Source organism: Zalophus californianus, chromosome 7 (assembly GCF_009762305.2).
Source record: "Zalophus californianus isolate mZalCal1 chromosome 7, mZalCal1.pri.v2, whole genome shotgun sequence".
NCBI classification, from domain to species: Eukaryota; Metazoa; Chordata; class Mammalia; order Carnivora; family Otariidae; genus Zalophus; species Zalophus californianus.
In genome coordinates this window covers 77,623,405-77,640,636 of record NC_045601.1, presented here as the reverse complement: position 1 = coordinate 77,640,636, position 17,232 = coordinate 77,623,405, and the positions used below count along the sequence as shown (strand labels likewise).

The following is a 17,232-nucleotide window of genomic DNA, read 5'->3' as shown; positions in this document are numbered from 1 at the left end:
CGTCAGTTTCCATCTAGTGCTGCATCTATAACTCATTATGCTTATTTTGCCCCCTATTTTACTTATATATCATCATATCTCCTGTGATGCCCATTATAGTGACATAGAAATTGGTTGAATGAGTGGAAGAATGGGAAGCCAGTTGTCATGACTTGGTGCAAATAGAGTGGTGATTCATTTAACTGACACAGAAGAGTATTGCATACCAGTGAATGACTTTCACCAGTGAATGACTTTGGCTGGAATTTTCTAATGCTTCTGTGAGTGAGGATTTAAGGAGACTTCTTCTAAGTATGGTCTGTCAACTTTGTCATCTTTTTGGATCAGAAGTCTTTGATTTAACTTACTAGTTTTTGGTTGTCTTAGATATTTCAGTGAGCTGAATACCATCCTTATTGCAAGATGTCCCTTGTCTGTTAGGCTCTTGTGGCAAGCTTGTTAATAAGCATCATCTGGATGGCATGTGTGTGTATAAGTACACATGTACACACACAAATTCACACATTTTACCTGAGATTAATATGGTGACCAACTGTGTTGTTTTTTCCACACAAGCGATATTAGTTAGATGAACTGATTTTGAAGTCACTAGCCTGATTAATAATCTTGACCAATTAATTTCTGCCTTTTGATAAATTCCATTGATGTTTTCTGATTCTGCTTTCATTTACTCATTGGAGTATGAACTAGAAAAGTGCAGTATATAAGTAATTAGAGTATAGAGGTGATGTAGGATTTGTTGGTTACAATTGATTTTAGAGGAAGAAACATCTAGAACTAGCATAAGAAATTGTAATGCTATAAATTATAAAAATTCTAAAACATTTCAGATTTAGAATAGAGTGATGTAATTGAATTTTTTTTAAGAATATGTTTTTGTTTATTCATTTCAGACAGAGAGATACACAGCGAGAGAGAGAGCGGGAGCATTGGGGAGAGGCAGAGGAAGAGGGAGAAGCAGACTCCCTGCTGAGCAGGGAGCCCGCTATGGGGCTCGATCCCAGGACCTGGAGATCATGAACTGAGCCGAAGGCAGACGCTTAGCCATCTGAGCCACCCAGGCGCCCTGATGTAATTGAATTTTTTAAAAATAACTGTTGTTGGGGCGCCTGGGTGGCTCAGTCATTAAGCGTCTGCCTTTGGCTCGGGTCATGAATCCTGGGATCAAGCCTGGCATCGGGCTCCCTGCTCGTTGGGAAGCCTCCTTCTCCCTCTCCCACTCCCCCTGCTTGTGTTCCCTCTCTCTGTCAAATAAATAAATAAAATCTTAAAAAAAAAACAAAAAACTTTTTTTTTTCGGCTGAGCATCAGTCATTTGGGACCATAATAAGGAACATAATTATGATATCTGTGTTTAGCTCTGCCTGTATATGTACATTGAATTAGTTCCTATAGCAGTGAGACTCAGGGATATTTTTAAAAGAGCTGATAGCCAATGTTTATTTTCTTGTTAAAACTGGATCTTGATTCTCTTGAGCTTTATTTTATTAATAGCTCTTGAATTTGGACTTAGAATTGGTTTAATGTCAACTTTCTCCTGTTTACAAAGGGGAAAGCTCATTTATTTTTCATGCTTCTTTGTCATGTTGTTCCCTTTGCTTCTGAGAAAAGGGCACCAACCTATTTAGATAGGGAAGTTTAGGCTATTTATAGAGCTAGGCAGGTTAATTGAAATTGACAGCTTGGTAATGTCCTCCTTGGTGAATGACGCACATGGATTTTAGATGATGTTGGCATGCTGTTTTCACTTATAGTCAGGAATCAGCTGGAGGAATTTGTGTGCTTTGAGCTTCAGTGTTGACGTAGGTATTGAGTACAGATATGTTTTAGGAAACATCTCATTTCCATATAAATGAAGGAAGACTAAAAAAAAAATTAGATGGCTTGCCCTTAAATTCCAGCTGTTATCACAAGGATGACGAAAATAATTCTTTTGACTTTCTGGAAAAACAGCTTTGGTTGTATTCAAGCAAAGTGAAGTTATTGCAGGTTTATTCAGAAATACTGCTTGTATTAATTTTTGGGAACCTTTTCTCAACTTCAGCTATGTGTACATAGATTTGAAAAATTGTATTTTTCGTGTGCATGTAAACTCTAGGTTTAATCTCTTAAATTTTAGATAGCTTCATTTAAGAAATTTGTAGTCCCATCAATAACCGTGTCAATGTGATTTTAATAAAAGATAGAGGAGCCACAGTCTTCATCTTTCTTGCATGACAAAACTGTGGGTTTGGGGTTTTTGTTTGATTGATTGATTGATTGATTGATTTAAAGATTTTATTTTTATTTATTTGACCGAGAGAGAGACAGCCGGAGAGGGAACACAAGCAGGGGGAGCAGGAGAGGGAGAAGCAGGCTTCCCACTGAGCAGAGAGCCCGATGCGGGGCCTTGATCCCAAGACCCTGGGATCATGACCTGAGCTGAAGGTAGACGTGTAATGACTGAGCCACTCAGACACCCGTAGCATGACTCAATGAAGTAGTAGACCAACGTACTAACCAATGTAGTTACTTACAACTAACCTGTGTAGGTAATTAAAACCCTTATTTCTATCACTGTTTGGGGGTATAGACATAGTTTTATTTATTTATTTATTATTTTTTTAAAGATTTTATTTGTTCATTTGATAGAGAACACAAGCAGGGGGAGCAGCAGAGGGAGAGGGAGAAGCAAGCTCCGGCTGAGCATGGAGCCCCATGCAGGGCTCGATCCCAGACCCTGGGATCATGACCTGGGCCAAAGGCAGACGCTTAACCGACTGAGCCACCCAGGCGCCCCTGTTGTTGTTGTTTTTAGACCGTAAATATCAGTTTGACTGAAATGGGTTTTTGTGCTTTTTCTTTCCAGGTGTCACTTAAAGGAGAGTCTAACGTGAGCCTAAATAGAGTAATAGTACGTATTTCCTAGAACCCAAACATTCAGATTACATTTATTTAAATTCAGTTTCATTCAAGATAAGTGGGAATTTTATCTCCTTAAATCACATTGATCATGCTCAGAAACAAAATTTTAGTTTCTATGCCAAGTGTCAAAACTCCAGTGGTTGAATACCTCTTTGGTGGGCCCATAGTCCTTGTGAAAGCCAGCACTGGGCAGTTCCTGAAGACGCGTGGGGCTCTGAGAATGCCGAGTTGGTTCTGTGCTGCTTTGGTCATGCTGTTACCTGCGTGGATCATCATCTCTTAGGGTGCTACTCAAATGTATGGTGAAAGCACACAGCACATAGTGCAGGGACCCAGACACGGTTTGCTTACGTATGCTCGAGGGGGTTAGTGTAGGAACCAGTGCTTCCAAGCGGATGCTTGTTTAAATAGAACCATGGCCTTCTGGAATCAACTGGCCCTCGTTCCCAAGCCGTACCCTGGAAGGCTTTGGGCTCGCTTGGATTCAGTCCTTGGCCTGTGTTGTCTCCAGGCGTCTGCAGATACAGGGCGACAGCAGCAGCATTCCTTCCTCAGTCCTTCTGATCATCAGCTCTTCATTCTCACTGGTAGGTTATTTCTTGCAGGTTAGCAGAGGCCAGGCCTCCTGTTCCTAGCCCTCCTCCACTCAGTGGTAAACCTTGGCGTCTTTGCATGAAGGTGCATGCAGGCCTCCTCCTGGGCCTATTCGTGGTCTTGCCAATGGAACAAGATTTAGGTTCACAGTTTAGAATTGTCCTAGTGCAGCCACCAAAGCTGACCTTCCGTCCCTACCTCACTCTTTAGTCCAGATAAAGAGAGAACTGACTGCGGAGCGTCCAAGTGCCCCTCACCTCTTCTAGGCAGTGTGGACTGAGGTTGAGGGTGTGCAGGATGCGATGCTGAGTGGTGGCACTGAGCACTTTGTTCCTCTTGAAATAATTTCGTTCCATTGTTCCATATTTGTGGTAGTCTCTAATCTGGTAATTGCTAATAGTAATTGAATTTCTTGGCAAACAAAAGAAGATCCAATTTTCTCAAGCACCAAAATCATTTTTATTTTACCTTTTAAGATTTCTTTATTATTCATTAAAAAGTAAGAAATCTCTTTAAAGTTGATGCATGACTTCAGAAGCATGGCAAGCAGGAAATGTTGAATGCAATTGAAGTTTTTTTTTTTTAAATAACTCTTATAATTAAGATCATTTGAACTATGAAATGGATGTAGCCAGTTGGACATACCGTTGAATCTCAACTGGTGTGAGGATTTTCTCTAAATTTCCTTGCTTCCTGGGGCGCCTGGGTGGCTCAGTTGGTTAAGCGACTGCCTTTGGCTCAGGTCATGATCCTGGAGTCCCGGAATCGAGTCCCACATCGGGCTCCCTGCTCAGCAGGGAGTCTTTCTTCTCCCTCTGACCCTCTTCCCTCTCGTGCTCTCTATCTCTCATTCTCTCTCTCTCAAAGAAATAAATAAAATCTTTAAAAAAAAAATAAATAAATTTCCTTGCTTCCCTTCCCCTTTACCCTAAGAGTGGATAGTGTAAAAACTGCTTGACACTTTACTTAACATCTTAGTTTTATGCACAGTTTGGAGATTTTATACTGTTTCTAGATAGAAGCATGTATACATTTATACAGGGTGGCAGTGCTATCTTGCTTTGCAATTATTGACTCAAAGTTTGAAGCAGCCCTTTTAAAAGTTCTTAAATTCTCAATTGTTTTCTTGATAATTTTTTAATTGCTATTTTCTTTTAGAGGTGTTTTTTCTTTTACTTCATTGTTAGAAACTAGGTCATGTAATGTGAAGGCTTAACCCAGCTATCTTACTTGCCTTAGCTTTTTGGAGAAACATTTGAGGGAATTTTTGGAATTGCCTGTAAAGACTTATTACATTCAGATTAAATGTTCAGAACTATTTTGCATCTGTGACGGTGGTGCCAGATAATTAAGGTCTCATTTGGTATATGTTAGCATTTGAGTTGAGTAGTGGAGCCAGTTTAGGAAATAAATTTCTCTAGTAGAATGAATGGCACAAGCCTTAGAGTACCAAGGCTGCCAGTTCCTGGCTGTTGTCCTTGGGCAAGTCACATAAATCAAGACTCAGTTTCCTTATTTGAAGAATGTGGGGCTGGTGGGCAGGTATTCAGTAGGGCTAGGGTTTTGTGATTTTGTTGTTCTGCTTGCTCTTCTTGGATACCCAGCCATAACTTTTACATGATCATTACATTATCTCATGGATTCTCTACCTAGTTTTTCTTTTTTAAATTAAAAAATATACTGTTATCCCTTGTGAAATTTCTTGTAGGTATAACTTTGAATTTTCCCCTAATAGATACAATGTAGTAGTGTCCCTCTATTTAATTTAGGAATCTTTGTTTGTTTGTTTGTTTGTTTTAAAGATTTATTTATTCGACAGAGAGACACAGCGAGAGAGGGAACACAAGCAGGGGGAGTGGGAGAGGGAGAAGCAGGCTTCCCGCTGATCAGGGAGCCCGATGCGGGGCTCGATCCCAGGACCTGGGAGCATGACCTGAGCCGAAGGCAGATGCTTAACGACTGAGCCACCCAGGCGCCCCGGAATCTTTGTTTATTTTATTTATTAAGATTTTATTTATTCATCTGAGAGAGAGACAGCATGAGCAGGGGGAGGGGCAGAGGCAGTCTCCCCACTGAGCAGGGAACCGGAAGCCATGGGGCTCCATCCCAGGACTCCAGGGGTCGTGACCTGAGCCAAAGGCAGACTCTTAATTGACTGAGCCACCCAGGTGCCCCAAAGGAATCTTTGTTTAAATGAAAGATGAATTTACCCCATGTAACTTCTTCTTTCCAGTTAACCATGCAAAGTTAAAAAAAAAAAAAAACACACCCAAATTTTTGGTTACCACTGTTTTGAAACAGTTGCCACACTCTCCATGTGTAATTTATTTTAAAAATACCTTTCTTTTTTAAAGATTTTATTTATTTATTTGACAGAAAGAGACACAGCGAGAGAGGGAACACAAGCAGGGGGAGTGGGAGAGGGAGAAGCAGGCTTCCCGCTGAGCAGGGAGCCCGATGCGGGGCTCGATCCCAGGACCCCAGGATCATGACCTGAGCTGAAGGCAGACGCTTAACTGACTGAGCCATCCAGGTGCCCCTAAAAATACTTTTTTCAATTTATTTCCAAGTAGATTTTTTTTTATTCTAAAATTGAACAGTAGAGTTGATTCTTTGGTATTGTTCTTTTCCTAGGATATTTTTCTCTAACTGCTACTAGCTAACTCTATGTGTCTATGGATATTCTGGGAGTTTTTATATCTTCTTGGTATTGTTCTTTTCCTAGGATATTGTTTCTCTAACTGCTATTAGCTAACTCTATGTGTCTATGGATATTCTGGGAGTTTTATATCTTCTTGGTATTGTTCTTTTCCTAGGATATTGTTTCTCTAACTGCTATTAGCTAACTCTATGTATCTATGGATATTCTGGGAGTTTTCATATCTTCAGTGAGATTTAACATTTTAGGGGGTTTAATGTCAGTGGTAATTATTTAAAAAAATTGTTTAAAATTGTTAAAAAAAAATCTGGATGACCCAGATTTTGGGGGATGTGAATGATCCTGTATTATAGCCTCAGTATAGTGATGGTATCATCAGGTTACAGTCAGATGAATTTCAGAGATTCCAGTTTTTAATATAGCATCTTTCAACAGCTCGCTAGCAGTAAGTTTATCAGTAATTACATACTGGAGAACTTTTTTTTTACCTGATTCCAGCAATAATTGAATAGCTACACATTTAATGCAGATTTTGACATGATTATGGTACCAACTTTATCTTGAAGCAACTTTCTTAAAATGATCATTGAAGGAATGCTTCCTGGTGGTTTTATTTAGTGAATCTGATTATCCTCACCTTGTAAAGAAAGCCATGAGGTCATACATACTATTTTGTAGGGTGAATTTAAGTGAAAATACATCTTTTCCCGGTTAGAATGATTAAAGTTAAAAAAGAAAAAAGGATCTAAAGCTCCATTGGTGCTCTCATTTTAGCAGGAAACCATGGTTTGTTACACTGTATTTTTGCTGTTAATCTCAATTTAATTGGTTATGTAGTTATTTTTGTATTTATAAATTTGTTTTACCTTTGTTTTATCAGGGCAATAAATGCTAAGTTTAATTTTGTGTGTATTAAAATAACATAATAAGACTGATTGAAGTTGACATGAGGAGTGCAAGAGAATATTTTTCTTTTAACCAAGTTGTCCATCTAGTACTGTTTTGAGAAGCCTTGGCCTATGATATTGACCATTATTGTATCACAACCATTGTGGCTCACCTTCAACCAGATGTTCCCTCTGTCAGTCTCGATGAGTTGCTTAAAATGAACTCTTTTCCTTTTCTGTCATTTCTAAAACAGATTTCTCTAAGATGTGGCCCCCTAAAATATAGCTATGAGGTAAATAAGCCATTAATTTTGTGTGTGGATAATTGCATTTTCGAGACATTATGGTCTCATTTTATAATTTCCCCTGATTTGAGGTATCCTTTTTATTTTAATATTATTTTGATTCCTTTTTCATTCAGCCATCCACTTAACAAATATTTCTTAAATGTTACTCTGTGCCAAGAACTAGGTACTAGAGATAGTGGAACATAATTCTCATCTTTATGCTTGTGTGAGTCTGTAGTTTCTCCTTGTGGTCACGTTTTCCTGTTATATATTTAAAGAATTTCATGTATATGTTACTTAGTATATGTCTATTTCGACCAGACTTCTTTGTGCCTTGCTGTCATATCTACATGCCTTGAGTACTTGTGGGACATGACCACATCCTGATTATCACAGACTTAAATGCCTTTTCAACCCAAAATGATGGGTCTTTTAAGTCTGCTCATTCAAGTAGTGCTATTGAAGGCCTATTAAATTCAAGACATTGTGCTAGATACTGTTGAGTATCCAAAGATGAATGAAACCGTCTGTGTTCTCAGGAAAGGAGCTTGCAAATTTTAATCTAGTCATTGAATCCTTGGAACTGATTTTTGGATCTGTACCCAAAATTGTAGACTTCTTGATTACAGAGGTACTTTTACATTTCATCCCTCCATCTGTTCATTCAGTAAACATTTACTAAGCATATGGATTTGCTCCTGGTTGACTTCTATCTTTAATTTTCTTCTCACCCATTTTAATGACCCAGATCTCTTTGCCAAGTGTTTTCTGAGAAATAGAGGTGGAATCTATAGGACCAGACTCACAAACAACCCTTTCTATCCATTGTTGCCCAGAGGATTTGGAGAATGTTGTGATTGTAAATACAGGTAAACTTCCTAAATCTGGAAACCTTAGAACCTGGAGTCTTCTGGAACCATAAATAGAATGCTGCTTTCAAGTGAAAGCAGGATTGGGCAGAAGGAGATGTCCAGAAGTGATTTAGCCTAGGACCACTGTGGCCAACCCTGGAGGAGTTGGGATCGCTGGAGTCATAATGGCCCTTTGGGTTGTCCCTGATTGGACCGAAACGACCAGACCTTTATACTCTCACACTGACCAGTCATTGGATAGTGGCTACCAAGCATGACCTTGAGCTAGAAAGTTCATTACAGTCCCTAAAAGGGCTGACTGCTGATGTCTGTTTGCCCACAGCATTCTCGGCAAGCAGGGCAACAAGTTCTCCACACATGGGGGCCTGGGCTGCAGGCATCATGGTGCCCACCGTAGGGAGTAAACTGTGAGCATTACCTTGATGGTAGAATGGCTTATTCAAGTCACTTCTTAATTTTCCTCTAATATCCTAATTTAGGATGCTCATATCTGGTAGATTAGTTATGGCTAAGGTGAACACTTAGCTTTATATTTCCCTTATTACTTTTTATCCAGGTGTTAATATTATGTAACCCTAACAATAGTGACTGTATGTCTTGGTTTTATTCAGAACAGCCCTGTTTTCCTGGGACTACACCATTTAGGCCTGTTGAGATCAGTTAACATCTGTTAATTATTTTTAGTATCCTTAACACTCCCAGACATTTCTGTTTGGAAGATAAATTGTATAATCATTCTACCTAGTATTTCTATTTTTAAAATTTGTTTGCATGTTTATTCTCTAAAAGTCTTTCTAATGAATGGAATACTCTATGTACTTTTCTACTTATTTTAAGAGGTAGAAGTGATCTTCTGGATTAATTTTTTATTTTTACTTTACTTGACCCTAAAACAAATGCCTTTCATCTTTCAAATTCTTTATTGGCAAACTTTAAAATGTAAAATCACAACGTAGTCCAGAAAGTCTGTGACTGAAATTATTGCGATGTATTATCCGCCCCCCTCCCCGTCAAAATTATATAAATAATGGCCTTGCCCATGGCTTGTTTTATAGCTTAGTCATGAATGTTTCACGTCCTTATTTATCCTTTTGGTCAGGGAATCTGGGACTCGAAGTGTTTCCCTGATGGAGGTGATCTCTTTTCTGGAAGATGGTATATGCTGACCTGTTCAGATTTGTGTCCTAAGGAAATATGTGTTGCTTAGAGATGGGCAATTTTAAAGCTACCTTTTCAGAAATTTTATGGGAATAAGAAATTTAAATTTACCCAAGATAGATTTATTAACTTGCAGGACCACTGTGTTCACAAGGAAAGCTAATTTAAAACTCGTTATGGGTTCCGAAAAATGTCTGGGCACTGAACAGAAGGAGGTACTCCCTGACTTTTGTAATCTACCAGGAGGTAATTGGTTGTCACCTTAACTGATGGCTGCCTCTTCTTTTTTCCTAATTCTTGTTTCTTTGCACTCTTCTCACTGTTTCTGGGCTAGTTGTGGCCTAAATGTTGTGATAGGGAACCGGGTTCACTGGGGGACTCAGTTGTGTCCATCTGTGACTCTGGCTAGAAAAGCCAGCTGCTGGTTTTCTTTTGATATTTGGCATTATGCGGTGGGCAGTATCTTTAATGTGTCAGTGTGCTGCCAGTGACGTAATCAGTTCCCTTTACAAAAGAAGAAAAACTATTAAGAAAGTGGTGGTATGACTTCATACCTGGTTTTTGTCAACAAGTGAGATACTAACACTTCAGTTATGTAAATGACCAAACGTCTGGCATTCTACACGTGTTTGCATGGACTCAAGAGATCATGCAGTTAGTCTCTCTACAAAGAGAGAGGCTAAAATTTAAGCACAGGGAGCAGAACTTAAGAAGATGGCATGTTCTATGAATGCCTTTACCTGTAGGTCAATAGCAGTAAGTTGATCTGAAATGTTAACTTAATTTTACTCTGTTATCTGAGGTTTAGAAAGAAGTAATTTGGATAGTATTTCCTCTTTTCTGACTTAGTCAGAGCTTGTTGGGCATTGAAGAGCTATTTCAGAGTAGGCATGGTTTTTTTCCTTATGATATCAAAGCCCCTGGCCACTTAACTAAACATTCATTGAACTTGATTGACAGCGCTTTGATGAAGCCGCCGCCCCCTTGCAACTTTCCTTGAGCTTCAGAAGCTAGGGTGTCATTAGACTCAAGCTGCCTTTGAAAGTTAGGAATTGCAACTGATTTTCGATTTTACTTATCATTTGGATGAATGTTTTAAATGGTCATGTGTTTCAGGGCTATCCTGAAATTCTATGTACCACCTGACCTAAAGGCTGCGGTCGGTGTGAGATTATTATGTAATCACATAATGCTACTTAACAGGGGTGAATTCGAGAAATTTGGTTCTAAGTATCAAAAAGCTGAGTTTAGTCACCTCAGAAAGTAAAGAAAGACTGGAGGTCTGAATCAAAAGAAACCTGGCTTCCATTGTTTAATTTCTCCTTTGAAAATAAACATTTATTGAGCACTGTCAGTAAATAATTCGGTAAATTACTGAATCCTGAACACTAATACTGTCCTTCGTTGTCCTCCGTTCATGCCAGGCCGCTGTTCCTCATTCCAGCTGGGCTCACTGCCGGCCTCTCCAGTACTCCTGTCCCAACCCACAGGGGTGGTTTTCTCAGTCATCTCTCTAGAGATCTTGTCCTTCATCCTCCCTCAGCCCCTCACTCTCACTGTCCCATCCCAGATGTTATCATCAGCAGCAGTAACTGCGGTCCGTCCAGAATCTCAGTTTAAAGCATCCCCAGCTCTGACTTCCGCCTTGAACCTCCCCAGCTCACTGCTTCTAGTACCTCCAATCCAATAACCTTTTGACCTTATTGATTCTTAAAAACCATGAATTCTACCACCCTGTCACTGTATCTCACTTTCCTGATGACCTTTCTTCCCTTTATTGCCCAGTTTAAATTCCATGTCATTATTTGCTTGGCAAAATCCAATCTCAGCTAGCTTATCTCTAAACCCTCAATCTTTTATTTTTATTTTTAATTTAAATCAATTAATTAACATACAGTGTATTTAATAATACAGAGTTCAGTGATTCATCAGTCTTATATAACACACAGTGCTCATTACATCACGTGCCCTCCTTAATGTTCCTCATCCAGGTACCCCGCTCCCCCACCCCCCTCCCCTCCAGCAACCCTCAGTTTGTTTCCTATGCTTAAGAGTCTCTTATGGTTTGTCTTTCTCTCTCTGATTTCGTCTTGTTTTATTTTTCTTTCCCTTCCCCTATAATCCTCTGTTTTGTTTCCTAAGTTCCACATAAGAATGAGATCATATGATAATTGTCATTCTCTGAGTGACTTATTTTGCTTAGCATAATATACCCTCTAGTTCTATCCAGGTCAATGCAAATGGCAAGATTTCATCTTTTTTTTTTTTTTTTTTTTTTTGATGGTTGATTAGTATTCCATTGTATACATATATACCACGTCTTCTTTATCTATTCATGTGTCGATGGACATCTAGGCTCTTTCCATAGTTTGGCTATTGTGGACATTGCTGCTATAAACATTGGGGTACATGTACCCCTTCGGATCACTACATTTGTATCTTTGGGGTAAATACCCAGTAGTGCAATTGCTGAGTCAGGGTAGCTCTATTTTCAACTTTTTGAGGAAACTCCGTACTGTTTTCCAGAGTGGCTGCACCGGCTTGCATTCCCACCAACAGTGTAGGAGGGTTCCCCTTTCTCCGCCTCCTCGCCAACATCTGTCGTTTCCTGATTTGTTAATTTTAGCCATTCTGACTGATATGTGAGGTGGTATCTCATTTTGGTTTTGATTTGTGTTTCCCTGATGCCGAGTGATGTGGAGCATTTCTCCATGTGTCTGTTGGCCATTTGGATGTCTTCTTTGGACAAATGTCTGTTCATGACTTCTGCCCGTTTCTTGATTGGATTATTCTTTGGGTGTTGAGATTGATGAGTTCTTTGTAGATTTTGGATACTAGCCCTCTATCTGATATGTCATTTGCAAATATCTTCTCCCATCTGTCGGTTGTCTTTTGGTTTTGTCGACTGTGTCCTTTGCTGTGAAGCTTTTTATCTTGATGAAGTCCCAATAGTTCATTTTTGCCTTTGTTTCCCTTGCATTTGGAGATGTGTCTAGCAAGAAGTTGCTACGACCGAGGTCACAGAGGTTGCTGCCTGTGTTCTCCTCTAGGATTTTGATGGATTCTTGTCTTACATTTAGGGCTTCATCCATTTGGAGTCCATTTTTGTATATGTATATTAAGAAAGTGGTCCAGTTTCATTCTTCTGCACGTGGCTGTCTAATTTTCCCAACACCATTTTCTAAACCCTCAATCTTACGTAGAATGTTGCCAGAGAAAAAAGTCATCTTGCAACTGATGTCACTTTTAGTCTGAGACTAGTCATCTCCGGGGGCCACTCATGCTGTGTACCATCCTGCTACCTGATCCTGGTCCCTTCACTTCTCCATTTTCCCAAATGACTATTTCATACTTTTCTCTCAACACTGCTGCCTCCATCCTTAGTTTTTATCAATAATCTAGTTTCATGTTTTGCCAAGAAGATAGATGCAGTGAAGAGAGAACTTTGACAAGCTCTACGGCTGCACACGCTCCTATACCCGCGTCAGTGCCCACCCATGCCTTTCTCCCACACTCTGACTGAACACAGGGTTCCTGTCAACCTCTCCACACCAGACCCAGCCCTCCCCACCAAAGACATAGCCCCAGTTTTATTCCATCTCCCCATTTAATTTTCTCAATGATTTCTTCCTTCCTTCCTTCCTTTTTTTTTTTTTAAAGATTTTATTTATTTGACAGAGAGAGACACAGCGAGAGAGGGAGCACAAGCAGGGGGAGTGGGAGAGGGAGAAGCAGGCTTCCCGCTGAGCAGGGAGCCCGATGCGGGGCTCGATCTCAGGACCCTGGGATCATGACTTAAGCCGAAGGCAGACGCTTAACGACTGAGCCACCCAGGCACCTCCATTTCTTCCTTTCTTATTGATCATTTTTTTTAAAAGATTTTATTTATTTATTTGAGAGAGAAAGAATGAGAGACAGAGAGCATGAGAGGGAGGAGGATCAGAGGGAGAAGCAGACTCACTGCTGAGCAGGGAGCCTGATGCGGGACTCCATCCTGGGACTCCGGGATCATGACCTGAGCTGAAGGCAGTTGCTTATCCAACTGAGCCACCCAGGTGCCCCTCTTATTGATCATTTTTATCAGCGTGCAAATATGCTTTTTTATTGGTCTTACCAAAAACTTCCCTGTATTGATCCCGTATTTTTGTCTAGCCAGTTGTTCCTCCTTTTTTCTCCTTTACAGCAAAATCTCTCCCAATAATTATCATTACTCATTGTCTCCGATCTGTCTTCCCCGACTCCCTCTCAATCTAGGCTTTTATTCTTTCCCTCCTTCCTACTTCGCTGACGCTGCTAATGTCAAGATCAGCCGTTATACAATTCTCAGCCCTCCTCACGTGGAACTGTTAGCATACAGCACCAGCTGATTACTCCAGTCTCTTCGAAGAGGCTTCTAGGCCAGCACATTCTTCTATGTTTCCTCCAAACTCTGGCTTTTTTTTTTTTCTTTTCGACTTTGCTGATTATATTAGTTCTCACTGCTTGTCTTTTTAACATTGGATCTTTCCTCTGTGTTCTCACATAAATTTGCTTGGCAGTTGCATCCAGGCCTGTGCTTTTTAGTGCTGTTTTGATGCTGAAGACTTTCAACTCCTCTATGTAACAGTCTATTTACGAGCTTTACCTTAACATCAGAAGGCATCTCAAATGTAACCTCTCCATAACTGAACTCCTGGTGTTTCATCCCAACATGCTTCATATTTTGCCCTTCCTTAGTTAAGGGCAACTTTCTCCTTCGGCTTATGTGGGCCAGAAGTCTTTGAGTCATCCTTGGCAGAGTCATCCTTGGCATTTTTCTCTGACTCACGCTCTGTATCCATTTTATCAGCAAATCTTTTGGACTCTATATTTAGACTATATCCAGAGTCTCACACCTTTTCTGCAATCAGGTGTCATCATCTCTTACTGGTATTGTTGCAGTATCCTGTAATCAGACTTGCCATGTCCCCCTTGCCTGGTTAGAGGCTATTCACCAAATACCAGCTAGAGAGATGGAATATAGTTGAGAGAATGGCGTGATTTTGCTCAGTGGCTTCCTCTCTCCCTTACCTACTTGTTGACTCACTCATTGTCATAGGAAAAGAGAGCTGACAGTGACCTACAAGGCCCTGTCTGATCTGTGCCACCTCCCCATCCTACCTTCTCAACTCTTCAGCTTTATCTCCTACCACTATTTCTTTTACTCCAAACCAGGCATTCTGGACTTCTTACCTTTCCTCTGATGTAATAAGAAATGCCCCATACCCCAGGACCTTTGCACTTGCCGATCTCTCTGCCTGGAACACTTATTCCCTCAGATATATGCACAGTGCACTTTCTCACTTCCTTCAACTCTTTCTGTATATGTCATTTCTCAGTGAGGTCTTCTTGACCCTCCTATTTAAAATCACAGTAGGCCTCCTGCTTGTAATTATTTTGCTCTTTTTAGTATCATGATTCTTTTGTTACAGATAATAAATTGAGCCTTAGGGAGTTTAGTAATTTGTGGAGATAGCACTGAAAACCAGATCTGTCTTGCCTCATGGCGCAATCACTGTATGTGTTAATTTACTTATTGGGATACTGTGTGTACGAACTTTATATCAGGTTAATGGCATACATAGAGGAAGTCATCGTTATCGTGCAATTTACGTGTGTTCTTACCCACATCATTACCTTTTGGGGAGAAAATAGAAACAGATTTTTAACATATGGTTCATGTCATTGCAGCTTGTTGGAGAGAGTTGTTAAAATTAAGCTGTTTCCTCAGACCAGACGTGCGTTTGAGTAACAGTTCTGAGAAACTCAACTTTGCTGTCTTCTAGCAGCAAAAAAAAGGCTGTATTTAGGGGTGCCTGGGTGGTTCAATCAGTTGAGCGTCTGCCTTCGGATCGGGTCATGATCTCAGGGTCCCGGGATTGAGCCCCACATTGGGCTCTCTGTTTGGTGGGGAGTCTACTTCTCTCTCTCCCTCTGTGTTCTCTCTCTTGCTCTCTCTCAAATGAATAGATAAAGTCTTTAGAAAAAAAATAAAAGGCTGTTATCTACTTAAATGGCAAATACCTGAATCCAGGGAACTTGAAGTGGCAGGGACTAAATAAGAACACTGCTCACCTGGTTAAGGTGGCGCAGGCATTCCAGGGATGTGGATTCCACAGGAGGCAGCTAGAATCTTTGTTCATTTTCTACTAATGAATTGTTCTTAGTTCAGTGGAGCCCTAGATTTTCAGAACTTACCAAGCTATTTTTTTTTTTTCAAATAGGGAACTGATGAGTGATAGAGGTCACAATTTCAGAACATAGTCACAGATGATGATGAGTATGAATCATGGCTTTTAAGTTTTTGCACCTGCTTGTAGAGTGCAGACTACAGGATGTGTCTGGCTGGTGTTTCCCAGCACCTGCCTTATTTGTGGTCTGTATTCAAAAGGAATGATTGAGCTGAGAGTGGATTCTGTGCACCAAGAAGAACCAGTGTCCCTCAGTCACGGGACTGAAATATGCTTCTCCGATCCGTCCACAGACTTTTGGTCACCTGGCCAGACTGGGGTCATTATTTGCATCTCTCCAGCTCCCTGAAATTAGGATTTTTCAGGAAATGCTGATATTGGCTGATGGGTGGTGAAATTTCAAATGAGAATTGAACACTAGTAACATGCACCTTGTTGTTCCAGTGCAAAGCCTGAGGTGTTTATCAAGCACTTTTGATTTGAACAGTCTCAAACTCCAAATTCTATCTTTTCCTTAGTGGGTAGAGCCGAAATCTCTGCTCAGCTCTTTGGGCTCCCAGCTGCTATCTGCTGGGTTCTTTGAGTCTCCTACAGCCATAGAGGTCAGCCAAAGATTTGAACAGAGTTTACGTACAGACTTTGGGGTGCCCCTATGTGTTGTTCTTCTTTTAAGGGCCTTGTTCTTCAGTGTCTAGCCACTGGCGGCCCTGAACCCCATTCTCTCATACCACCGAGCTAATAAAGACTGAGTCTGTCTTGTCTGAATCCAACAGTCCCTTGTCACAGAGAGTGGAGAAGCCCCCTCAGGGGACAAGACTTATAAATGTTATTCTTATCCACTGCCCTTCCTTTCTTTCAAGGATCAAGCCCCCTTTGGGTTAGGCGTGCTTTTTGGCTCTCCAATGCCTTTAAGTCAGTTATTTGTTATATTGTGTCCAGAGTTGATAATAGATGTGGGTGGGTTAGTCTGTAAAAAGCTACTCGACTCCTTACTAAATTGGTAACCTCAACAAATTGATATATAATTTTCATTGTCATTCAGTTCAAAATACTTTATAATTTCCTTATAATTTCTTCCTTGAGCCGTGGATATTTAGACATATTTAAATTTTTTTTCTAACTTAGGATTTTCTAACTCTCTTTCTGTTATTGGCTTCTAGTTTAGTTCTATCGTGGTCAGGGAACACACCCTGTTATGATTTTAATCCTTCAGAATATGTTGAGATTGGACGTACAGCCCAGTCTGTGGTCAGTGAATGTCCGTGTTCTCCTTCCTTGAAAAGGGTTTGTATTCTTGGCTGTTGGGTGCAGTGTCCTCTGCATGTCAGTTAGGTCGTATTTGCTAATCATATACCAATCTTCTCTAGTCCTGCCTTTTTATTTTGGTTTGCTTTTTCTGTCAGTTACTGATATTGGTATATTAATATCTCCTACCATATTGGGAATTTATCCATTTTTCCTTTTAATTCTGTTAATTTTTCTTTTAACTTTTTTTTTTTAAAGATTTTATTTATTTGATAGAGAGAGCACAAGCAGAGGGAGAGAGAGGGAGAAGCAGGCTCCCTGCTGAGCAAGGAGCCTGATGTGGGGCTCAATCCCAGGACCCTGGGATCATGACCCATGCTGAAGGCAGCCGCTTAACCAGCTGAGCCACTCAGGCGT

General features: G+C 40.3%; 1 protein-coding gene across 7 annotated transcripts in view; it reads left to right on the top strand.

Moving 5' to 3' along the window:
* BCKDHB (branched chain keto acid dehydrogenase E1 subunit beta) overlaps positions 1–17,232 on the top strand; it is a 218,856-nt gene that overhangs the window by 27,909 nt on the left and 173,715 nt on the right. The gene's annotated exons all lie outside the window — the stretch shown is intronic.